This window comes from Zonotrichia leucophrys, chromosome 15 (assembly GCF_028769735.1).
Source record: "Zonotrichia leucophrys gambelii isolate GWCS_2022_RI chromosome 15, RI_Zleu_2.0, whole genome shotgun sequence".
NCBI classification, from domain to species: Eukaryota; Metazoa; Chordata; class Aves; order Passeriformes; family Passerellidae; genus Zonotrichia; species Zonotrichia leucophrys.
The window spans coordinates 10030049-10056171 of record NC_088185.1 but is presented as its reverse complement, the minus strand read 5'-3'; the positions used below and the strand labels follow the sequence as shown (position 1 = coordinate 10056171).

At 40.3% G+C, this 26123-nt stretch overlaps 1 long non-coding RNA gene across 1 annotated transcript in view; it reads right to left on the bottom strand.

Moving 5' to 3' along the window:
• Nucleotides 1–2232: 2232 nt before the first annotated feature.
• LOC135454810 (uncharacterized) overlaps nt 2233–26123 on the bottom strand; it is a 32514-nt gene continuing 8623 nt past the window's right edge. Inside the window, exons 2-3 of the long non-coding RNA XR_010442201.1 lie at nt 2736–2953; nt 2233–2392 (exon numbers count right to left, since the gene is read on the bottom strand). This is a non-coding gene — a long non-coding RNA (uncharacterized LOC135454810). The remainder of the gene's footprint in view (nt 2393–2735; nt 2954–26123) is intronic.

Here is a 26123-nt window from a genome sequence, read left to right as displayed (position 1 = left end):
AGACATTGGCATAAACAGTAATAAACTACTGGAAGGTCATCTTTTTTTCTTCTTTCCTGACTTCTTCATGTGGCTGTCTCCTGTGGGAAAGAAGAAAAACTGAAGTTAAAAAAGTCGTATGTGAAATGAAGGCAGAGCCAATAAAACTGTGTATTGTTTTCATCACCCTTCCTCCCCTTCTTAGCTTTTCAAAAAATACTTAGATGCATTTCTAAATTGTTAATGACTGTACTTATTAGCATTTATTAATATTGAGAGTTGGATAGTTCTATGTTTATCAGGATATATAATTTTCATTTATTTCTAATATGCTTACAGTACTTTATAAATTATAATACAGTATTATTTGTATCCACAAATTTATACTACTGCTTATTATTTGCAATTAAGCATTTATGTGAAATCAGATTTGGAGGCAGAGGAAATAATGTGACTGATTTGTTTGAGAACAGATGCTGACACACTGCTGGCATTCCATTTTTGTTTTCACTTGTTTTCTGTTGGAATCATGCCACTGGAGGTGGTAGGATTATATACCTGAGGCCAGAGTTTCAAGATGTGCTTCAAATTCTGTTCAGTTTTTCCTGGGTTACCATATTGTCAGCACAGAAATAGTAAATATTAAGTTGAAAAGATTCACCCCAGTGAGAAGAGTCTTGGCCAAAGCAGTGTAACAGAAGCTGAGATTTTTACAGGCTGTGGGTGCTGCTCATTCACTGCATGAGTCCCTTTGACCTGTTTTCTCCTTCCATCACACTGTCTCCAGGAATACTTTGTTCCTTTCCCACCTTTTCTAACTGTTCAATTAAGGACCATTTAGAATGCTGGATAATCAGTGTCACCCTAGTAAATATGATACTTTTCTGCTGAGAATTACTCAGCCTGTCTGTACTACTAGATTGGGTTTTTTAATCTGGTTTTTTTTTTTTTTTGTACTCTCAGGAAAGATTTTATTTCTTATTTTTAATAATGGCTACATATTGTTGTCTCAGTTCATGACTAGAGCATAATGGCATCGCTGATGACTGGAGAGTGAGTTTTCCAAGTTGAAAGTCAGTTTTCCAAGTTGAGAATCAGTTCATGAGAGGAGGGTGGTACTTGGGAGTGACAAAAGCCACAGCAAAGTGATGAGCAAAGACTGCTGGAGATTGATGAGCTTTTGAGGCACCAAAGCCCCAAAGGTCTGTAACCTCCAGAAGAGTCCCCTGTGCTGCTGAGCAAGGATTTTATCATCACCCAGTGAGGGCTGGCAGGTGGAGGACAACTCCAGTGTTACAGTGGACATTAGAGGTGCAGTGGGATCCAAAGGACTGAAAACAATTCAGTGATAAAATGGAGAGAAAACCTGAAGAAAGTTGTAAGCAATAGGTGTGGAGTCATGAAGAAACCCAGCTACTCCTGCTGAGTATAATTCTATTTTATTCTTAGTGCTGTGGGGTCCCACACTGGGGAAACAAAAGCATGGCACAAGCTCACCAGGTTTTTCCTCATTTCTGAGGTAGCTATGAAACCTCTCCAGAGTTCACTCACCTTCCTCCTGCCTTCTAAAGGTCCTCTTTTTAAAACCACTTCAAGCACTTTTCCCCCCACCCTTGCCAAGTTTACAGCTGCTCACTTACCCAGACTTTAAGCATTATCCCTTTCAAGTCCATCCAGGGGAACTGCCTCAATAGCCAGGAATGACAGAAACTGGAAACTGTTGCCTTTGAAAATCACTGGCTCAGATCACCCAAGGGCCTCTGAGCTGACTTACATGTTTATTTGTTCCCTTGACTCCTCCACATCAGAGGAATATTTGGGTGGCTGGACCTCAGTTCTTTCTCACGTGCCCCAAGCCTGCTGGGTGCTTTCTGTGTGCTCTTCCTCCTCAGTGATTCCTGACCAAGGACATGAAAGTATTCTCCACCTTGCTTCACAGAACTGAGGTGGTGCCTGCCAAAAATCATCACAGCTTGGGCAGGGCTCTGATCACACACTATTAAATTAATTGATTTCTCTGTTGCTCACCAACTTAAATTTAAAGGTGATTTCACATTCTTCTATATTCAAGAGTTCAACATTAGTTTCTCCCTCGGCACTATGATAACAAAGGAGAACAATGCCCCAGATGAACTGGGAGAACTTTCCCTTATCTCTTTCAGCATCACACAGGAGAACTACTGGATGTCTTGAGCTCGGCATCACTTTGTCCAGTCCTTGGTCCAAAACCACCCTGCCTAATTCTAATTTCTGGCAGTACTGGCCTCACTGTGTGAGCTCAGCTGTCACTGCCCTGCAGCTGCCTGCTCACTGCTGAATCCCACATGCTCTTGGAAGGCTGCAGTGTTGAGGAAAAGGGAAGGTGCCAGTGCAGCCTGTCAGTGAGCTGGAGGGAACAGGCAGGGCATTACTGCTGGAGAAGGAAATAAAGAAATGACCATGCTGTGCTGCCTGTGGGATAACAACACGGGTTAAAAAAATAATAGAAGTTGAACAAGCAATAGATGATGGCAGTGAAAGGGATTTGGCACACAGTACTCTGCAGCCTCAGAGTAAAGTGGTAGTAAAGAAGTAGCAGCAGATCCAAGTCCAAGGAGCATCTTACCCCACATTACAGGACACTTCCCTGGCAGTGGATGTGCTGCTGACTTTTGAATCAGGTGTCATCAGACTGTATTGATTCTTTTAAACACAATCCAGGCTCGAAAGCTGGGCCTCATTTGTTTTACTGACAAGTAATACCTCTCTTTTCTTACCAGAGGAGTTAAAGCACCCAAAGGCCACAAGGTGCTCATCACTCCTGGGCACAGATATGATGATGCTCTGTTGCTGATGCTCCTGTGCAGGGCCAGGAGTTGGACTCTGTGATCCCTGTGGGTCCCTTCCAACTCAGCACGTTCTGTGATTCTGCAATTTCAGACACCAAATTCCCCAGTTCTCAAAGGAAGCAGTTTACTCCCTCCTTCCTTCTCAACTATAGCAAAAGAAATAAAAACCAGAACATTTAACAGCAATGCAACATATAAAAGAGCTCTAATAACCATCTGGATTAAATACACCAAAATGCCTACCCATAATTTCATCTTTTTGGGGTATTTATGAATTATCCTAAAGGTTCATGGGCTGTTTAAAAACCCCAGTAAAATAAACTCAAAATTAAAATACAGAGATACACTGTAGATTTACCACATATTGCTGGAACATGACATCAAATATTTCTCCATTTAAATTTGGGCATCACAATAACCTGTTTATACAATAACTTAATAAATTTAGCTGGGCTGCCTATTTGACAAGTAGGCGAGAATCCTTCATTAAAATGCAAATGTAATCAAGGTGAAATTTGGAATACATTTATTAAAGTAATTGAGCTTCAGTCAACTGTAGTCACAACACAGATTTTCAAGTGCCGTTCAGACAAAAGGATATGTCTAATTCTTCCACATTAATATCTTTATCAGCATGAACATTAAAAGAGTTTTCTGAGCACTAATAATGTACTGTGGAATAATTCCAGTTTTCTCTGCAGGAATATATTATTACAGATAAGGGTCAAAGACATGCACAAAGGAGTGACCCAGAAGTGTACTGCACATACAGAAAATTGGTTGCAAGTGTATTTTCAGAGCTTGGTGTAACTATGTACTTCCCAAATTACTCTGTAAATCCTTTAGAGACTCAAGGTCATCAGTTAATTGACCATTAAAGTGTTGGGGAATTGAACTTTTACTGCTAAGATTTGGGATTCTTGGTGCTTTTGATTAAGAAATTACTCATAAAAATAAAAGGAAATACTAAATTTGTCTTGGTTATCATTTAAGTGCTAGTAAAATATTAGGAAGCTGTGATAGCAATGTCAGAAACTTTTTCTTTAGGGTAAGGATGAGCTAGATATTTGCCTTTTTACTTTTTTTTACATAGTTTCCACTTGTTTAAGTACCCTGGGTCATCTTCAGTGCCTTCACAGGAATCACAGTAAGGTTGTATTTGTTGCAGAAGATCAAATTTTATAGTTGATAATGTCAGATCTATGGCATGCAGAAACAAATTCAGGGGAGAGATGGTTATTAAAGCACTGATGTGATGCCACCCCCTTGCTCAGCTCGGCTGGTTTGGCTCCAGCCTGAACAGATTAGCCAGGAAAATGGGAAGAAAATTGCAAAGCCCTTGGCTGCTGCACTGTTTGATGCAATCCTGGTGTCACCAGGTGCTTCAGCCTCTCACTCTTCCTGCTCATCTCCCTCTGCCCCATTCCCCAAGGCTGGAGTTGCAGACAATTTACACCAGCTTGATTCTCTCTCTAAGGCTGAAGATTCCTGGTGAACAAATATTTTAAGCAGTAAATAAAGTCATTAGGTAGCTATCAAGCAATGCATATATAGGTATTTCTCTGATCATGGAAATTTTTAGCCACCATTTCATAAAATGGCTTATTCAATTTTCTTTCTTTAATAGAATCAGCCTTTATATCAACAAAGCTAATGATACAACATCTCCTGCTCCAGACACTGTTAGAAACAATCCAGCCTTTTCCAGAGGCTTACAGCCAATTGTAAATATAAATGAAACCTGTGTGTCACTGCTCTGAAAGCCACTGGGAGCACAGGCTAAGGCCATTTCCTTTATTTTCATAAAAGCATTTCAGTGTGCATCTGCAGCCATTCCCTGCTGGAGCCATAAAAGCTCCTCCTTGGGCAGCAGGCCAGGCCCTGGTGGGCACTGCCTGGCTTGCTGCAGGAGTGGCAAACTGGAGAGGAGCTTCCCAGGCGAACAACACGTGCAATTTAATTCACACTGCAACTTCCACCATTGCCAGTAAGTGTTCTCTGTGGCAGAAAATGTAGTACAACAATCCATTTTGTTATAAACCAGAAAGGGCAGGAGGCAGCAACTTTGAAACTACAGCAAATACAGCTGAACTGTTTCCTGAGCAGACTAAAACTGTATTAAAACCCACTACAAATCTTCTAAACGAGCACTTTGCATCATTTGCAGCCGTGCCATCATGAGCTGTGATCCCATCACAAATCTCAAATGAGGACAGTGAGCATCTGGACCCTGAAGATTTCAAAGCAATATCCAGAGAAGGAAGCAGGGAGAGCAGAAAGCTGACTTCATTTGGATTAAACTTGAAATCTACACACCCTTCTGTAGTTTTGGGGGCAGCATGGTACTGGAGAGCCTGGTGTTTTTGAACATATATTAAAATGGAAGTTCTGACAAGCTGAAGGATTCAGGATGTCATGGCAATTCTCTGCAGGAGCACAAGTGTTAACACTGCATTAATCAGATTTCAATTGATTACACACCACTGCCCTCACTGCTGTTTCACTTTTAATAGGACACTTTTTATTTTTAATCCTTTCAGTCCCCAAAATATGTGTTGAATGTATCTGCTTTAGAACACATCAGACTCCAGTGGAGCTGTTGCTGCATTCTAATGGCTAAAACAATTCTTCCATGTCCCTTAACTTTCTGACAAGGTGCTGTAACAGCTAAATAGCAAATAATTATGAAACTGCAGGAATTGCCAAGGTTAAAGAAAATCCATATGTACACAGTGCTTTTCTTATTTACAGAGCACGCACAGAACAATGGGAGAGCAAAGCCTGCATTTCTTGTAAACTGTCAACAGTGATACTGATTTACACCAGTTCCACTCTCTTATCAGCAAATACTGGAGCTGCTGACCATTTCACTCAGTACTGCAGGGCCTTACATTCAGCATTGTAATTTATATCCATGCCAGTATGTCCCAAATTTATTTATATTAGGGCTGTTCTATCACCTTTCCTGAGCAGTGTAAGGCAGTCTCATTGTAAAGGAGAATTAGGGCATTGCTCACTTTAAAATTATTCAGTGAGTTATTACAGGGTACACACATTATCCTGAAATTTATTTCTGAAATTACCAAAAGCCCTGAAGTTGAATTTACGTGGCAGTGAGCCTGAGCCAGCAAGTCCTACTACTGAGCTCTGCATTTGGGTCATGCTCTAAAAGCTCAGCATGTGGACAGAAAAAGCTTGCAACTACTCCCAGTTCAAATGCAGATACTAAGGCAAATTAATTTAAAATTTTGGTTTGGTAGTGTTCACAGCCAAGGTAGAGATGCCCACACAAGGAATCAGGAACACAGTGGGGACTGCTCCCATTCAATGCTTGAAGAATTACACACTAAGAACCAAATGGGTAAACATTCATCCTCCCACTTTTCTTTAATTTGCTGAAGACCAGATGATAACGACATTAAAAATCTATTAAATGCAGGTAACCAACCCCCAGAAACTCAGACATCTGTGATCATTTACCAGGCTGAACCACTGATGGTTCTGCCAAGGAACTCAAGTAGCAGCACATCAACATCTGTGTGGAGCAGTTGAAGACAGACAAACAATCTGGAATACCCACATTGTTCAGATGTTGATTTCCATCTTATTCTCCTGCAGATAAGTACAATATTCTGTACTCAAGTGTCTGTTTAAAAAACAAAACCGGGATTTGCATAATGGGAAAGATGCACATTATCCATGGAAAGCTGACTGGGAAATAAGTCAAGAAACAAGTTCAAATAAGACATGAGCAAATTTGTGGTACAGTCACAGAAGGTTGTGTGGCAGGAAATAAAGATCTGCAATAGTCAAAACACCACCCACACTGTGACAGGAGATGTCACAGGTAGATGCATTCACGTAGTGCTGCATATTTAAAGTGTCTCAGAGTGGTTTTCAATTAACTACAAAGATGTTAAAACACAGATGCTGCTTCCATTGTGAAATGAGACAGAACCTCTCACTGGAAAATGAGGAGGTTCTCTAACACTGAGAAGCCCAAAGGCATTTGGTTTCTAGGAGTTACAAAAAGCCTGTCTCAGGAGGAGTACATAAACAAAGGTGAGTGGGTGAACTGCTTCCAGAGCAGCACCAAAAAGTCAGTTTTGTATTGATGAAGGGCATAAAAATAACAGACCTGTGATATTTCAGAGCTTTGCTTTAATTTTTTCTCAATAAAGCTGTGGGTAAGCTATTACCAAAACTTCAAAAGAAATAAAAAATCACGAGGCAATTTCTGGGGTTTCCATTTTCTAGCTGTAATAATGTACAATAGTGACCTTATGTTCATATTACCAATAAAAACTCACTTCTTGTTAAGCAGAATTTCAGTGAGGACCCTGATCCTCCACCAGGAAATAATGCTGCTTCAAGATTTTCATATGAAAGTAGAAAACAATTCTCATGACTTAATGTCTTGCTTTACTACATTAAGGTATTTACAGAGCAATGACATTTTACTGCTAAATAATGGAAACCTCATTTTACATGTCAGCATTGTTCTAGCATCCAGTGACAATGTGTCATTGGGGTACCAGAAATGTGGAATTACGCTGTTGTGTTTAGAAAAGTAGTGAAATCTAATAAGGATGAACTATTTCCACTCAAGAAATCTCAAACATAAACAAGTATTTTTGCCTAAAAGGAAAGGAATTGAGACTCAAAGGAACAGCCTCTGGAAAGGCAGAAATGCTGATAGGAATAGCAGTCTTTCCCAGTGATTGATGATAGAGATAATGGTTCATACATCCATACACTTAAATGGCTGTCTTTCCCCATGACTGCTGTCTAATTAATGTGAGCCATCATTCATGTAAAAGAAAAATTTTGCTTCTGGAGAAAAAAAAAAAATGCTGCAAACCGCTAGCAGTGACAGTGCTAGAAACATGCCAATTAGAGTGATTTCTGCCAAGCAGCAAAAGGGCACAAAACACTGGTTTCCAAGCAACTGACATTATAAAGTATTAAATACACTGGAAACTAAAATTGGCAGATAAACACTTCACCTTCTCAGCACTGCCTCGCTCTCCCTTTTCTTTCCTGCCTGCTCCTATAGACTCCACTGTACCTTCCAGTAAATATATGCACTAAGGGATGCCAGCTTATCACGCTCCTAAACATTAAACATCTTCTGTCTGCATATATTAGAGCAGCACTGGGACAGATTCACAGGTAAGGACAGACAAGGTCGTTACTAGAACTCCAAAAATAACACATTAAAGTCTGTCAGTACAGGCTGCCATTTCAATCCCATTGAAATGGTTTTGTACTAAAGGGAGATCCACAGCCACTATCAGGAAAGGAAATAGGAGAAACTGCTCTTCAGGTTACAGTCAGTCTGTTGTTCCAGGCAGAAAGGATGGATTAGGAGAGGCTGGGCTTTCTGCATGCAGAGTGGCTTTTAGAGATCTGCCTTCAGGAAACTGAAACCATTTTAAAGAGCAATCCAGTTCCTAATTTAAACCAGAAAAAGCAGCTGGTTGAACACTGTTGAACTTCCAGCAGTTTGACATTTCACTTTATCTAACCAGCACAGCCCAGGGAAACAGGAGCACAGGAGGCATTTCCCTGACTCTGGCTAATTCCATGCAGAGGTTCTGTGTGCCCTTTGCAGGGCTTGGCTGGCTCATGGATAGCACAGACACTTCCCCTTTGGGCTTGCAGCTCAAAGGGGTCAATTCTTAGACACTGAGGATGACCACAATTTGTCATTTTTACATGGCACCTGTGCTTAGATGACTGTCCTTGCAAAGTTTCTAGTTTCTATCATTTTTCATACCTCCTTTTCACACACACAAAAAAAGGTGTTTTCAGCCAGTCTCATTTGAAGCAATATGCTTCACTTTAAATACTAGTTTTTGTGAACAGGAGTATGTCCAATGCACTTACAAGGTCTTAGGGGGCTGAGTTGGTCTCAGAAGTGGTTTATGGTAACCTTCTTTTATTTATGGATTAACCACTACAAGTTTCCAATAGTTTTGTAGTCTCTCTTGCTGTGTAGCAGTTCTTAATGCTCCTGCAATTTTTTAATTAGAAAAATTTCTATTTTCTTGGTTCTCATACAGTACATGCTCATGCAAGCAGGGATTACTTAACATTATTTCTGCATCCATTTACAGGTGTCACTGGAACAAAGCAATAAGACAGGATCTCCCTCAGAGCTCAATGGCATTTTGAAGGGGCTGTGCTGTTTGAGTTTACTCAGTTCTAGTAAAAATAGAAATGAAAACATAATTCTTAGCTCAAAGCCACAGATATTTGAATGCTCAAGGACAAAGGTGGTGTCTTTGCTGCCACACTGCATTCAACCCACTGAATCCAACACTGGGAAGTAGTAAGCAAATTCCTTCCCATGTTTCCATGCTGTGTAGGGGTAGAAGGATACCCAGGAGGGAACAGGGGTCTCCTGGAGTGACTGTGCCCATCATCAGGGAACGCTTCATACCTGGGAATAGTGACTGATAGTTTTGAAAGATGAGTAGTTCGCATCCTGTCTCATCATCCTCTTTTATATCATCATGAGGACTCAAGAAACTGTAAGAGAATATTACTGACAGGAGGTATGAGGTCATAATTATAAGGTTTATCTTTAGTTTAATTATGTTTTTAATGTGTAAGGCAGAATATTAAAGCTGCGCGAATGCAGCTAAGTCTGTTCCGGTAATGACTCCTCAAACATTTCTGAGATAATTTTAAAATAATTCCTACTACTCTGCTATGTCACTGTGATCATTTAAAAAACTTCCTCACACTTCGTTCCATTATACTCTTTCATACAAACAAGCTGCAAGATCACAGACTCTACTTCCTGTGAATATGTATCAATTAACATCCAATTAAGACAACTGCTGGGTGTCCTTTTCAATCAGGAGGAAAAGCAGCAAAAACCAAATCCACGAAGGTCATTTGTATTCACTGACTCTCTGTAGTAAGTATTAGCATGCTGCTCTGCTAGCCTGACTGCTTTAATTGAGATTAAAAGTTGCTGCCCTGGAGAAGAAAACTCCAGTTTTCTTCTCTATTTCTTGCATTTTCCATTCTCCTTTTTTAATGTCTGAAATTATTACAAGAAGCATTGCTGACATGGCCTTTGATCCAAACCAGCAGCATAGTCATTCTTATTTGAAATTATCTTCTCCTGCAACTTCCTATTTCAATATTTGGTTAAAACGTCTCTGGGGTTTGATTTCTTTGCCATTCTTACTGTTTCTTTTTTTCTAGATTTAGCCAAAGTAACAAACCCTTAAGATGAATGGCTAACATGATTTCACTGTGAAATGTTTCCACCCAGGCATGTGGACTTAGTTTTGAATGCAGCTGCAAGTTAAATTTGTGGGACTAGAAGAAGATGGCCAAGGGATGTTTAACAGGTAGGGGGTTTCTTACTTACCAGCCTTGCAAACTCTGCTTGGGATGTTAAAATTAAATTGGGCTCTTTCCATCTTCTGCATCAGGAATGAAAGGGATTCTGCAACCCAAATTTTATAGCCAAGAACAGTTTCACAAAAACCACAGTGTTCTGTGGGTTGGAGGACAGGTCTGGTCAGGACTGAACACACAATTCTGCTGATAAAGTACATAAAGGACCACAGTCCTTTAAATATGTCCTAAAAGATGACATCAAAACACATTAAGATCAAATCTATTCACATCATTAAAAAATATACGTTTAACATAATTTTGCAGACTGCATTACCATTAAAAATTCAGTGGAAGGTGGGCCTGCATTTATTATAATGTGGCCTAGGAAACAAATGTCCTCAGTAAAACCAGGCTAAACAGTCCAGCTGTTAGATATAACAACTGCACTCCCCCCGAGTAATGGGCTGCAGCTCACAAAAAGTCTTCCCCTGGAGATTCTAATTTAACAGGTCAACTTTGAAATTAGAAATAAAATCAGAGAAGCAGAGGCAGCACTGAAGTCTAGAAGAATTAGTAAAGTGAGTTGGCTATTTACTTCCCTGAGACACCCAAAGTTCCAATTGCAGCTGTAACAGTGACAATTTAATCTCACATCCCCAATTTGACTTCCTTAATTTAGCCATGAGATTAATAATATTTATCCACCTAATACCTATCAGTGCTGCAGAGGTGAACAGGACAATGCCTGCACATAGTTGAATACTAGGCATTATAAGATTTATCAGATTAGCATTCATAAAAGTTTAAGAGAGTGGAAATAAGATTTTAAAAAGAGAAATAATTCAATTAAAATAGTAAGAACAAATACTACCTATGCGTAAAAAATCCTGTAACTTGCATTGAAATGAGTGGTCCATCTTGCTTCATCTAAATACCTACAAATCAATGTGTTACTATTTAAGCTGAGCAGGTCTTTTAATACCAATTAAATGAGGGGAATTTGCACATACAGAACACTTGCAGCTGTTTCTCTTCCTACTAATTTGAAAATAAAGAATGCAAAGCAACCAAAAGCAAGCTCCAAGCACCTGCAACTCGTAGATCAAGAAGTAAAGTGATCTTTGGCAGGTTATCATCAAAAGAACTTTAACTTGTCCTCAAGGAGACAATCCCTCTGAAACTTAGCAGAGAATAATGTCTGAAGGCAAACATAACTAACAGTGCATTTATGGCAAAACCAAGCCATGCTTTACTAAAATGGCTTATCCAGCCTTCAAAATACATAGGATTTATTATTTTGTTTACAGTTTATTACTATTTTCAGTTAAGTTTATCAAGGGAAAATCCACTAAAACTGATTCAGTTGACTAAGTGAATAATAAAAATAATTGGGGGCAGAGAAGGGAGAGGGAAGTATGTGAAATCTAATGTTACCACAAGTAAATGGTATAAAATTTAGAAATTGCTCTCACATAAAAATTTTAGAACAATTAAACCACTTAAATTTCACTTTATTGTGAAATGTAAAGCTCTGGTTTCTCTACAGCAGTACATGCAAAGAAACTGGTTTAACTTCCCTGACTTTTATTCAGTTAATCTCAAACAGTGCAAGAGCTTAATTTTTCTCCAACTTATGCTGCTACAATATCCCACGTTGTCTCGACTGCCACATTTGCTTAGATTTAACCTAATTATTAAGCCTTTATATAGACGTCTGTCTTATTGCTGCTTGCTTTAATTCAACTTTTTTCCCCCTAGTGAATGCTCTTCAAAGACTTAAAGTCTCAGAAGCTTGTAAACACTCGTGTAATTTGTACCCTGCTGGGGCTGGCAGGGGTAATTTGTCAGTTCTATTTGCAGCAGGCTGTAACTAAACCCTGCCAGATGTAAATCATCTTTTTGTACTCTTTGCTGTTCAATTGCAAATGAATCTCTTTCCTTAGACTAACACTCCCATCCATTGATGGGAGTCAGAAGTTTCCAGAAAAAATTAGAAAACCCTGGAGTCACCTACTCCAAGGCTTATTATGCAGTTTAGCAAGTGTTTAAGGTAATTCTGAGAAAATAAGGTGAGTGGTTTCTGTAGGGAAGTTTGGAGTGCAAGCAGAACTTGTGAGAGCCACAGAAAAGCAGAATGAAACCTCAGCTTAAGCCCCACCTGTAGTGCCAATGGTGACACCTGGGTGACAACACATTTTTATATATTAAGAGTACCAGTGCCTAAATGGGAGTTTACTCTGCCAAAGCCTCTCTCAACAGACCCCCCTGCTTGTGGGTGTTTTGTTTCCTTTGCTTGGTTTCTAATGTTTATTTATTTATTGAAATGAGACCACAAGAAATGTCTTGCTGGATCAGAGGTTTCTTGTGTCTAGTGGCAATAGAAGATGGTTTCTAGGAAAAGACTGTAAACCTTGTACAGCCCTGGCTGACTAAAGTTTCTGTGTGCTTTGGGTTCCTTCCCCTGACTCAGATCCATTCCCAGTTCTCTGAAGGGGAAGAGCATCTTCCCTGGTTCCTGTGGATCAGACTGAAAGTCACCAAACTGAAAATAAACATGACAGCATTAATTAAGGACAGCTCAGCACAGAGAAGGTATGTGCAGTCTCAGGGTTCCAAATATTTTCTGAGCTGGTCATCACCTGTGACAGCATTGTGTCATCTCACCAGCATGGAAACAAGTCTGAGTTCAAGTTTGACAGAGACTTTGCAGGAAGTTGAGCAACCATGACATTCATTAAAATACCAGGCAGGGAGAAGAGCTTGTTCAATGGCCTGGACTTAAAGAATGGCTGCTCTGAGCACTCATGGATTAACAAACTACAAAAGTTACACATAATTTTCAAAATTAAGTAGTGCAAGTAAATTTTTCTACCGAGATGCAAACTAGAGCAAAAGTGTCTCCACCACTCTGGTGTAGGCAACTTTGTATGCCAGGAAGTGTCTTTGGTGCACAAATAGAGTCACGTAGGAAGTAGTTGTGGAAAATGCATGTATGCTTTATAAATTGTTATGCTTAAATGCTTAAGAAATGTAACTTTTCTCTTGAGAGTCTATTATATAGACTACTCTGTCTGACATAAAAAGAATATCCAATTTCCAAACCTGGGAATAGAAAATTACTTACTTGTAGCTGCTTTTCCCTGAAGGTGTACTCTGTCATACACCTCTATTCTGGGTCTGTGCTTTCACCCCCAAGGAAGGCACAGACCCATAAAAAGCCCTCAAGTCAGACACAGGCACAATTTTGGAACTCCCTCAACCATCAGTTTCTTCAAGTGGAAAAAAAAAAAGACATATTCCTGCCTATTAAAAAAAATTATATAGGTAGATTAATAAAAAAAGACTTCAGATCACTCAGCTGTGTCTGGAGTTCAAGCTAAAAAGAGCATGAAAACAGTAATTCCTTCCTGCACTAGTTTTAGATCAAAGGGCTCATTCACTGATTCCAAGCAATCCAAAGCTCCAGGCCCCTCAGAACTTTCATCCATGTACGTCAGGTAGAGCAAATGCACAAAAAAGGGCCCAGCAGACTCAGAGCTGTGGCTGGAACACTTGCTCTGCTGTGTAGCTTTTGCACAACAGAGCAAAACTTGAGAACATTCAGGTACTTAAAAAAAAATGAAGGAGAACATTTTGCTTTTTGGAATCTTGACTTAAGAAGGCACAAAACTTTAAAAAATCATGTTCCTATCTAAGATTTCAGCAGAACAAATGTTCAAAATGTAAGGAGCAGTGGCTTGGGTACCCAGGCTTCACCTGCTGGAAATGCCAACCAGAGATTACCGGACACATTCAGCATCAAGAATCTCTTACACTGAACTGTAAGGAAAAAAAAAGTATTTGTCATTACATAAATTTAATAATCACAATTTGACTTTTTTTCCCCCCAAGGATCAAAGTTATTTATTGTAACAATTTGTAATAAAAAGCAGGTTTTGAATATTAAATGTCTTAATCTGTGGAAACAGGCTTTCAAAAGTAGACTGGATTTTAGAAAGTAGTTACTAGACAAAGCACTTAAAAAAATTATTTCCAGCATAAAAACATAAATGTTTTTAACTTCATTCCTGTACACTCATGAACACAACTGATCTACCCATAAATAATGCTAAAAGACAAATAATGATTTCCTCTGATAAGCCCTTCTAAATTTCACAGCACTTTTGAAGGTACAAAGGTGCCAGATGGATGGAACAGATTTTGCAGGTGGAACACCTTCAGAGAAGTTGCTTCAGAAGCAAATTGGTTTTAAAAACGGAAGTTTCCATATTTTGAGTAATATTCAACTTTTATCAGGGGACATGGCTTTTGAGAGTTCAGTCAAAAATCCAATAAATTCTAAGTATTTGAACACCCTTTGATCTTTTTTCTCCTTTTCAGTTACCATTTCCTTAAGGCTGTCTTCCCTGGCACGTCTGTAATCTGGAACAGCACCTCCTCAGCCCCATCCCACAGCACAAAATGTAACAACACCCCCAAAATCCATGAACTTGTGCCAACTTTTTCATCACCTCTGCTCCAGGAACAGCATGAAACAGAGTGACACTCACAGCACTGGTTATTTTGTTGTGTTCTTTTTGGTTTTTTGTGGGTTTTTTTTTAAATTACACACCTTGTATTTAAAGAAAATATTAGAAGAAACCTGACTTGGATACTCAGGAACAGGAAATTTCCAGTCTGCTCTGTTCATGACACCTGCTTGGTTTTGGTTTTTTTTCCCCATTTTTCTGTTTTGATTTCCAGAAGCAGCTACATGTTGCCAGCAGCCAGGTTCCATTAGTTCTCCCAGATGACACAATTAATACAAATTAAGAATCTGACAGGCTCGCTCCCCACTGAGGGGCTGAGGGTGGGCCGCAATGGAGCCCTCAGGTTTCAATGGCGGGAAAGCACCGGTGACCACAGGCACGGGCTGGAGATGTTTAATGGCAATCATTTAAAGTGTTTAATGCCACAGAGATCAAAATTTTGTTCTCTGAGGTGCAACATTTCCTTTTCTCCTGCCTCTGGCCAGTGAACTCTGCTAGGCCTTGGGTAAGGGGAGAGAGCTGTGACTGCCCCGGCCTCCCTCAGGGAGGGTCCCTCGCTCCGTGCCCTCCCTCAGGCCCTGAGGGGGTGATTCCATCGCCTTCCTCTCCGGAAACAGAAGGGAAAAAACTTATTTTCCTCAATATTATCTGTCATTGCAGCGGCATGAATTGGAAGGGTGCAATCTGAGCTTAAAACGGGACGTAATTATAGAACAGTAGAACACTCTCTTTTTAATTTGCCGTGCAGTTATAAAGCCAGAGAACACTGCTGGAGTGTCTCGTTTGTTAAACTCAACAATACATTATTGTGACAATCTGAGCAGTCTTTGCAGCTTGGGTGTTGGTGGGGTTTTTTTTTAGTGTCTTCAACTTAAAATGTCTTCAGCTTAAGAAGACTTTCATTATAGCTCATCTAATTTCCTTCAAGCCTGTTGCAGTGATCATTTCCTGATACATATATAAAAAAAACTTGTACAGCTCCATATGTGAGAAACGATAAATTTAAAAAAAATCATAAAGTAATACAGGAGACATTATCATAAAGAGAGATTAGATGAGGAAATGACCTGAACGTTTTCTGTGGGAATGATGATGGTGATGTTTGAGCATTGGGATGGAGGTGCAGGTGGGAGGAAGGAAGGCAGCCAGGCTGCAGTGCTGCTGCTGCAGCAGGTGGAGCTCCGTGCCCTCCCAAGGACCTGCAGGCAACCAGAGCTCACAGAAACCCCATGGCATTCCTGCTCCCTGCCTCAAATAATTCCTCCCCTGATCTCCTCACCTCTAGAAAGAAAATTGCAGCCTCCTGCAAATTTTTTTTGGATCAAAAAAAATTATTTCTTTCAGTCAACCCCTCTTCTGTAGACTCTAGATTTCACCCTAACAACTCACAAATACTTCCACTTTCTCATCTAGATAATTCTGGAGGTTAAAAATTGCTCAATTCTGACAAATCCATCCTTTTGTTAACATTAGCCCCGTGTCACACACCTGTCATCTTTGCAGATGTTATTCTGTAAGTGTTGAGATTTTTCCAGTTTTTTTGTTTGTTTGTTTAAGCAGGTGAAAGAACCTCTTTCCTCTGAATTAATGATGTTTTTTCATTCTGGGTAACTCATTAAGTTTATATGTACTGTCAAAACTAGCAGATTGACACACCTATTGCACTCTTCTTCCTGACAATATATCACTCAACCAGGAATATTATAATAACATTTGCAAACTGAATGTGTTTTTGTTGAAAATGAATCAGCACAGCCTCATCATGAGACAACATTTAGTCACCCAAACGCAAGATTGACCTCAAAAAAATGTGTTTTTTGATTTTATGAAAATGTTTAGGCAGCTTTTGTAAAACACCACATACAGAGATGGCTGCTGCAGTTCTGCAGGCAGGATTCTAAATGTTGAATTTTAAAGACAGTGTTCTAGCCAAGCACTCAGGATTTTTTTTCCCCCTATATCCTCTTTTCTTGCTGCTGCTCAATACTGACCCATCCTGCCCTCTCACTAGAAAGTGGGAACACAGAACAGACATCAGGACCAAAAGAGAATTTTCAATTAAACACAAGAGGCTCCAAGACAAAGGACGTGACAAGGAATAGACTGCAGAAAATTTAGATTTCTTTCAGAGCAACACTATTTTAGCGCTTAAGAAAAAAAGGAGAAAAGCCACAGCTAAATCTGCACAAAGACAAAACACCTGATTTGTTAAGGCTGTGCTGTGCCATATCAATAATGCAAAGCACTTTGCAGTTGAGGATCTCAGTTGCCAAGGGGAGCACTTGGTAAGAGCTGCTGCAGCAGCTCCCACTCTGCTGCTCTGGTCAGAATGGTGCCAGCACCCACAGAAAGGGGCCTCATCCCACTGCTTTTCCATGGCAGTTTTAATGAGTTAAGCAGTTCCAGTCCTGTTGGGTGTCCCTCTGCACTCCAATGAACATGTTACTGTCAGTGGAGACACATCAGCCAAATGGAAGGAGACAGCTCAGGAGTCAGACAAAGGTTGCCTGCTAGCGAGAGCACGAGGAGGAAACTCAGAATAAATAGATTCAATTTCATCTCTGTCAGGAATTTCCTCTGACACCCTAAATAAAACATTTAGCACCTTATTCCAGCTAGCAGAGGCCTTTTCTTGACTGTGATGAATTCCACAGCTCATCGTGCCTCCACTTCCTGTGCCCAGAATGGGAAAATTAAAACACTTCTCTTCCATGGACATCCACAAAGGATTCTGATATTATGGATATCAGAAAAAGCATTCTGATATCATGGAAAGCACCTGTACAGAAAAAACCCTGTTTTCATAACAAAACCATCTTGAATAGCTTGGGATTGTTTATTCCATCCATTTGCTTCCATTTGTCATACTCCTGTGAGAATTTTTTTTATTTTCTTGTCTTCAAGGATTATTTACTAGTTCTGGCAAGGTTGGTAAGTTTTGTAAAATAACTGGATCAAACTGATCACAGTTGCAGTATTATTGCTATTAGTGCATTTACCCTACAGTAACTTTGAACCCTTTAAACAACTACATAATTTGATCTGGCATCTTTACAGTCTTTAAAAACTCTTTTCATTCAGATGATTTAAAAATCTTAAAATGTGTCCTTGGAAGCCAATGCAAATAAGGAAGGAAAAAAAAAGTTTCCTTCTGTTTTAGGTTTTTAGGTATGACATCTCTCTGTGCCATCTATCTTTGTAATCTGTTTCTGTCCTTTTTGTGGTCTTAGGACATTGTGCATTTGTGTGGACAAATTAGATATTTGCAACTCTCCCAAAGCCCTTTATGCACATTTTTGGTTGCTTACTGGCAATGACAACGTTGCTCAGCATTAGCTAATGTTTTCTAGATATTTTCACCCCAGTTAAGTCAAAATTACAAATGTTCTTGCCAAATCTCCCAGAACACCAAATGTCCCAAAGCCATTTTCAATTGCCAAAAATCCATTCTACTAGAAATTAATGCAATCACTGTTAAACAGAAAAGAAGAAAACCTCATCTGCACCATAATACTGCTCGCTTCCCCCTTGCTATTAGAGTTCAAAATAGATTACAGAAGTGCTGAAAAGAACCCTTCAGGCACAAAGGACACTCAGAAAGCAGAAACATCCATAAACATCTTAAAAAAAATTGGTTTCTTACTTCTGCTAGTCTAACACGGGATTTCTTATTGCAATGTTATGCTAAAAACATGAGAGTTCATGAACCAAGGCAGGAATACCTAATAAAATTATCAGATCGATATCTGCTACAGCACAGACTCTCTATTCAATCCAAAAGCAGCAAACAAAAAAAGATCATGTTATTCTGTTTTATTTCAGAGTGAGAGCAAAGTTAATTTGAGAAAGAACTGGGGGAAGACACAGCTGGAGAGCAGAGTTTCCAGCCTCAGGAAATTCAAGGAAATGTAATTGAGAACAAATTATCTCTTTAATTACTTTTGACCAAATCAATAAGAAGCATGGAATAAAGAGCATGATGGCTGCCACCTGGTAGAGGACTGAGAGCACCAAAGTTGAAAAGTAACACAAAACTAAAACACAGCTGTGGTAAGGACAATCAGAGCAATTCTTTTACCAAATTAAAAAAAAAAAAACAAAAAAAAAAAAAAACAAAAAAAAAAAAACAAAAACCAACCAGAAAAGGGAAAGAGCGTGAAGGGTATTAGCTCAATAAACAAACAGTGTGTGCTGAATTTAATGGTTGTTTTTGGCTGATTCTCACTGTTCTCAGCTGTGAAGATTGTTAATGCTTCACTATTTTGTCCAGTCCCAAAATATCCAATCATTACTCAGGAATCAGAAAGAAGAATCCTCAAGACCTCTTGTTTCCTCCTGAATCTCCACTACTTCTCCTGTGCTGGGTTTTATTTACCAAACACCAATGTAGGAATTCTTTACTGTTAGAGTTCGAGGCAAGCACTTATACTTGTCAGTGTGTTAATAAACCAGAGCAAGATCTCACCTCTCCCTTGGCTTGGTTCCCAGGTCTGGGCAGGAATACCCACACCCAGAGGTTGTGTGTGTGGCTGAGCAGGGCTGGATGGGACAGAGCCCTCTGGCAAGGCACAGATGTGGGGGCTGTACTGGCATCCAGCAGCAGTGCAGGCTTCTAAACTATCTTTAATAATTAATGAATAATACATGGTCCCCATTCCCACAGTAGCTCAGCACCTTGAAGACATTAATCCTCTCAGCAGCATGGCATTTTCCTCTGACTCACTGAAGAATGAGGGTGGAACAGGACAAGTGCCTTGTCCTGGCTATTCCAAGCAGGGCAGTGAACCCACAACCTCCATCTCGGCACGGAAGCCCCGGATGCCCTCACACAGCCTGGCTGAATGCTCCAGCATTTGTCACTGTCACTGAGGAACCTGGGAGGAGGCAAATTGCTGAACCTCCTCCCCTCTCCTCAACCATGCTTTAGTTTAGCATTCCACAACTGTTCTTCATGTGGCTGCTGGGCACTGGGGTTAAAGCAGATTTCAGATGTGCTGTCGACACCTCGCCCTCTGCCTTTTTCTCTTTCTTATCACAACTCCTTGGGGACCTTAAGATCTTCAGTGTTTCAAACAGTTTCTTTAAAAGTCTTGGCACCTATATGTGAGCAGGAAAATGTGTTCATTTTATGGGCTGAGTAAATGAAATTTCACTCTGATGTGACCTCTGCTTGCATTTTTTTTCCTTGAAGGGAAGCAGAGTGGTCATTTTCCGTCTCCAGAATCCTGCATTTACATTCACAGCACACATGCTGGGATGGCTGGCTCAGCTGATCTGTTCACCAGCTCCTCACGAGGTGTCTGACAGTGATCATCTGCTTTATCCTCTTCACAGTATAGCTGCGAGATGAAATTCTAGCAGAAACTGAATTTTACAGCACCATAAGCTGGCCTAAAACTGAGCACCAACTTTTATAGGTCCTTCACACAGGGATCAAACCTGCAAACGGAGCATCTTTGTTGTCCAAAACCACAGTCACAGTTGCCAGAATTTTAAAACAATTGAAAATTTGATATTACAAGGCAATTTTTTTCCCCTAGGAGTATGCATCTTACAGTTTTTGCATAGGTCTTACCAAAGTGCAGACATGCTTAAAATGTTATTAATTTTTCAGTGAAACAGAGTTGACTTCTACTACAAGTACTATCCTTGGCCCACAAAAAAAAAACCCCTCAGAAAGATGAACTACTTTCTATTTCACTGTCAGACATATAATGGGAAAAAAAATCTCCAAGTGCCAACACAATGCAGACAATGCAGTGAGACTTGCTATGTAGCCTGAGGTGAAAGAAAGGAGCTTTGGAGTCCTTTTTCCTGTAAGCTGCTGTATCCCACTTAGCGAGTAAATGGATTTCTGGCCAAAGCCATTGTCATCACTGAGCCCATTCCCACAGAAAAGCGTTCTCTGAGAGGTCCTGGGAGCAACCATGAACCACCCTACTGGTTTTGTCCATAAATAGAAAAACTCATTCTGCAAACAGAAATGAACATTTTTTCACAAGAACTAAAAATCATTTTAACCCCCAACAACAAAGAAAAACATATTAAAAAGATACAATGACAGGCTTCCTGGAATAACTGTCTCAAACAACAGCTGGCCAAGTATGACAGATTCACACAGAAGAAAGAGCTGGCTGTGCTTTGTAACAGACATCATTTCAAACCCAGATCTCAGAACTCCCTTGATCCAAAGAAAAGTTCTTTTAGTTGGCTTAGGGGCACAAAAGCCATTGGTAGAATGAACAACTAATTATGGATAAATTCACCTCTGGAAGGAATTGGGGGTGCAAAACAAGCCCTGTAAGCAGAACACACATCCTTTTAAGAGGATGCAGTTTTCTCATCACATCCAGAGAGACAATATCCTCATGCACAAATTACAGATTCTCTCCTTGAAGAGCACAGACAGATGAATCAGAATCTCTCAGCAGATTGGCAAATACAAATTTTGTTTGGTGTTACTGTGCATGCAGTGATATACCTAAGGTTAGACTGGAACCCTCCATATGGAGGAGTTAGACAACAGGAATAAACTTCCATAGGATCATTATGGAATTTATCAAATTATGCTTTGTCTATCAAAACTTCAACTTCTACATTTATTTTTCACACTGTCTAATCTTTTTGAGATTCTAAACCTATTTCAAAAATGCAGATGATTGAGTTTGTATGATGAGAAATTTAATGACCTGTAAAGTGAGTGCATCTGCCAGCCCTAAAAAAGTCATCTTTTCACCACGTGCACATCCCAATACGGGTCTGATGGTTCCACTGTCACTTTTCCAGGCATCCACTCCTGTTGCCTCCTTAAATGTACATTTTGGGAGGTAAGTTGAGGACTAAGAATTTTAAAATGCTTAAATATTTCTTACAATATTTTTCCAATAACACTTTGTAGAGAAATATTTACATTCTCTAAGTAAACTGAAAATAGAGAGTTTGCAAACAAAAAGATAAGCAAATTCTGAGCCACTGTTTAGTTTCACTCAAGCGTATTTTTGTCAAAGGGTCAAGTTCTGTGCTGGAATAAAAATCCTGATTGAATATGTATTTTGACAGGGATGAATATGATCCATATTGCAACAGCAGAATGAGTGTGCATCCAAAGACTGGCTGGCACCAGCTCCATCCACAGTAAACATGAGACAGATGAATGTGTCAAGAAAAAGATCTTAGTGGCTACATTTTATGCAAGATTACAGAGCATCCTTTAATCCTGATACAAACTCCAAATCACCCTTTACAGCTATGCATGCAGAATGTGCTTTAAATGCAACACACAGAACACAATTTAAATGTAACATACAGAACTCAAACTGACCTCTCTTTGTTATGTGTTTGTAATTTACATTAAAACTAGCATTCAGGCACACACATCCAGGCTGGGCATTGGTTTATATTTGTTAACATTCTGGCCTAGATGTGTTTCGTTTACTGCAAACAAAGCCCTACCTGTGACTTTAAAAAATATTAGTATTTAGGTTGTACCCTACACCCTTCACAAATGACACTCATTCCAAACTGCTAAAGGTCTGACACGTAAATAAGGGAATAAGCCCCAGTCCAGCCTGCCTTTGTGAAGGACAGCTATTTTGAGCAGCAGTTTGTGATGGCCCTGCCAGCTGCACACACAGCCTGCCGTGCATCTGTGGCCCATTCTCTGTGAGCACTGCCTTTGTTTTGATTTCCTAGTTTGTGTCCCATTAGTTTTCAGGCTGGATGTCACAGCGCCGTTAAATCGCCGTTTTCGAGCAGCGGTGTCTCCCAGCTGACCTCAGAGCAAAGGCACCAAGATTTGATTTCTCTCACTTTCTCTGACAAGCCAGGGGTGCTGGGAGCCTCCAGCTCACACAGCAAACATGCTCTGACTCACCACACACCAACCCAGATCTCACACAGATAATCAAAATGAACATTAATTTACGAGAACAGCTCAAAGTGGAAATACCTGAAGGGAAAAAATTACAAGCACAGTATTTCACTCAGAGCAGCTTCTCAAAAGGGAAGGATTCGAACATTACTGGTGAGCTAATGGAAACAAAGTGACTGTTTGGAAAAGGTTTTTAGGGGTTTGGTTTGGGGGGTTTTTTAAAATGTTTTTATCTGCTTTCCCTAACAGATGAAGCAAGCTCACTATCAGCAAGAGTGATTTCTGACTGTCAGACAACAAAGCTAAATGAATTTTGTGCTTCTGAGCTTTTAGAAAAAGCCAGAAAAAAAAAAAAATAAAACTAGAGCTTTCATCTGATGAACCTGGACAGGGATCACTAGAATCCTGCCAAGGTTTAATTTCTCATTTTTCATGGATTAACATCATTGTTTATGTAGTTCAGGCTGTTGCATAGTGACACAGGCTCTAAATAGGGTGACAAGAAACAAACCCAACCAAACAAATAACAATTCCAAGATGCAGCAATGCCTCTGACGGGTGCTTAGAATGAGCTTATTTTACAGAAATCCACCTATGATCTTGCCCAGCACTGGCAGCAGTTGAGGAGCAGAGCTTGGGGGGGATGAGGAGCCTCCAGTGATGTACAGCTGCCTGCACAGAGGAGTCAGCTCCCTGAACTGTGATGAGCAATTTGTCTCACAGCTTTGATCCACTGTCACTTTAGCTGACACTGACTCCAGGAATTAATTTCTAACATTTCAGGGTAACCTAGGAAAAAAAAATAAATGGAAGCAGTGCATGGTAGATATCTGTAGATAACCTATCACCTACTGCAGGTGCTGACAGCAAAGTTAAATATCTCCTGTTACAGCACAAAAGCCCTCAATTTCTTGAGCACATAAATGCATTACCCTACCTAAGGCAAAGTATCAACAAAGTAAAGCAGCAGAAAGGACAAAATTTTTAGCCATATGCTCTAAGCTAATACTGTGTTGGTCCTATGTGTGTGAGAGGCTTCCTGAGTGGAAGAACAGATCCTTTATTTCAACTCTGCCCACTGGAAAAGGACATCAGTTCCATCACAATGGAAGCGGACTAGAATATGTTTGGGGTTTAATTACAAGACAGTTGCTATAGAGCTTTAATTATCTTGCTAATGTGATAAGTGCACTGCATGAAAGCCATAAATATTTCTCACTCTGGCTGAACTGATCAGCACCAAATAGAGCAGCAAATAGTGGCTTTGGAAGTCATTTAGGAAGGGAATATAAACCCTCGTTAAATTCAGCCCTACTGTTATGCTGTCATTATGCTGCAGATGGATCACAAACCCTCGATTTCAGCATGTTTTGGGCAAAAATCTTTGTCATTAGCAAACTGGCACTGAGCTGTGGCCTCGGGTTGTCATGCTTGGCCATCATGAACCAAAGGCAGTCACACCATTCCTCACCAGCCCATGAACCTGCTGAGGTTGGGACACCTGCAGAAGGTGCTGATCTAAGAGCTCTCAGTGAGCAACCTCTGCTCCTTTCCTGGTTCCTGTTCCCCTGTATCCAGGCAGGAGGTGACAGGAGAGGAAGACTGCTGGTCCACAAATACACAAGTTGAATTTGCCCACAATGCAACCAACAATAACAGGTAAAAGTCTTATTCTGACAGTGCCAGACAGGACAGGTTTGACTTCCTTCCATTAATTTCCCCAGCATAAAGGAGAAAGTTTGTTCTTTAGTTTTAGGCCCTAGTTGTGAGATAACTCCGTTTATTCTTAAATGCAATAGCTCCCCAAAAAGCAGGGTAAACAATGAGCTCTGAGGATCAATTGTTACCTAATAAAGCTGTAAGTCTTCCTCTATCTGAACTGGGAACTATCAGGTTCAAGGGATACAAGCACTATCAACTGAGAGCAGAAGTCAAAAGCGCTGGATTCCTGAAGCACTGGGATGGAAATGCTGACAAACACTGGGACTAAATGATGCCAGATGAGGATCCTCAGCATGGCAGACAAATGAGGCTCTCTGATCACTGCTGTACCTGCAGAGGAGAAATGAACCACCAAGGCCGAAACTATTGAAGTAAATACACTTCAGGCTGAAGGACTGCAGTCCAAGGGCTGCTCTAAGAGATGAAGAATGATATGATTTCACCCTCCCAGCAGTACCACAGGCCTTAGCTCGAGGCCAAAGACACAGCAGAGAGCACACAGTGACCAGCACTGGCTTCAGTGGGTTCTGGAATCTACTGCAACCTGACTTGAATTGTAGAAGAGAAAATATTACAAATATCCTAACAGCCTTTCAATCTCCTTATTTCAAACACATGAGTTCTTATCTGCAGCCTGATGTAACACAGCTAAAATGTGCCTTTTATGAGTAAGGAAACTTAGGGAAAAGTCAGAGTCATTCTTCAAAAGGGAAGATTTGTAATGGATGCAGTGTATGAGTGAGCCATTATGAATTTACACATGTCATATCAGCTTTATGAAGCATCTTTTAACCCTTAAATGAAATAGAGTATGTGTGAATGAAATGAAATGCTCACAGACCAAAATCCAGCAGTGTTTCTCTTGGAAAACTGTGCCCTACTGCACGATTACTGCTCTGAGGTTGATAGACAGGCACGTAAAATATCTCAGTCCTCCACGCCAAGAAGGATTGTGGAATCTGTCCTTTCTGCCCATTAGATTAGCAGAGAGGATGCCTAAACCTTTTAGCAGCAAGTCATTGAGGAATTAAAGTTAAAACCTTCCTCTTAATACACCGGAAAAAACAGGTCCAGGCTACAGTACTTGGAACCACGTCACAGCCCAGATTTCACAGTCAGCACAAAGCAACTCCTTAAAAATGGATGGAATGCAAAGCAACACTAAACCCCCACTCCCCATACCCTGCTTTTGAGCTCCTAACATACAGAATAAGTTACAGCTGCCTAATTAACTTGACTATTGCCCCCTAAAAATACTTTCTATCTTAGCTCTCCTTCTGTGCAAACAGCAAAATGTTAATTTAATGGAAAGGTCACATTATACTACAAGGAAGGGAGTGACATTCCATTGTGTCCTTCTCTCCCTGCTCACAATCCTCCCCCTGCTGCTGCTGTGCATGCAAGGCATTTCCTATAAACATTTCATGAATAATGAGAAACCATCTATCCAGGGAAAGTGCTGCCTTCCACCACTTGCTGTTGTGCATCACTCTGCAGTCTCAAGGAAACCAAAACACCACCCACTTGATTGTACACAAATGGGTTTTCCTCTGCAAGCCAAGCTCGAGATTTAATTATTATGCTTTCCCTGTCACTCCTGAATGCCTTCATTCACTTTGCCCACACAAGGCAATATTCCAATCCAGGAACAGGTTTCAAAGTTCTTGCATGTGGAGCAAGTTACCCTGAAACTCATTTTCTTTATTGGGGGAATGATTCCTTGTCTGCCATGCAGTGTTTGGGGGGAATTAGCAAAGTGTCCTGGCTGAACTTCAGCTTGCTTCAGCTGCTGTCTGCCCACTGAATCTCACCTCTCCTTTCCAGCTGGATCCA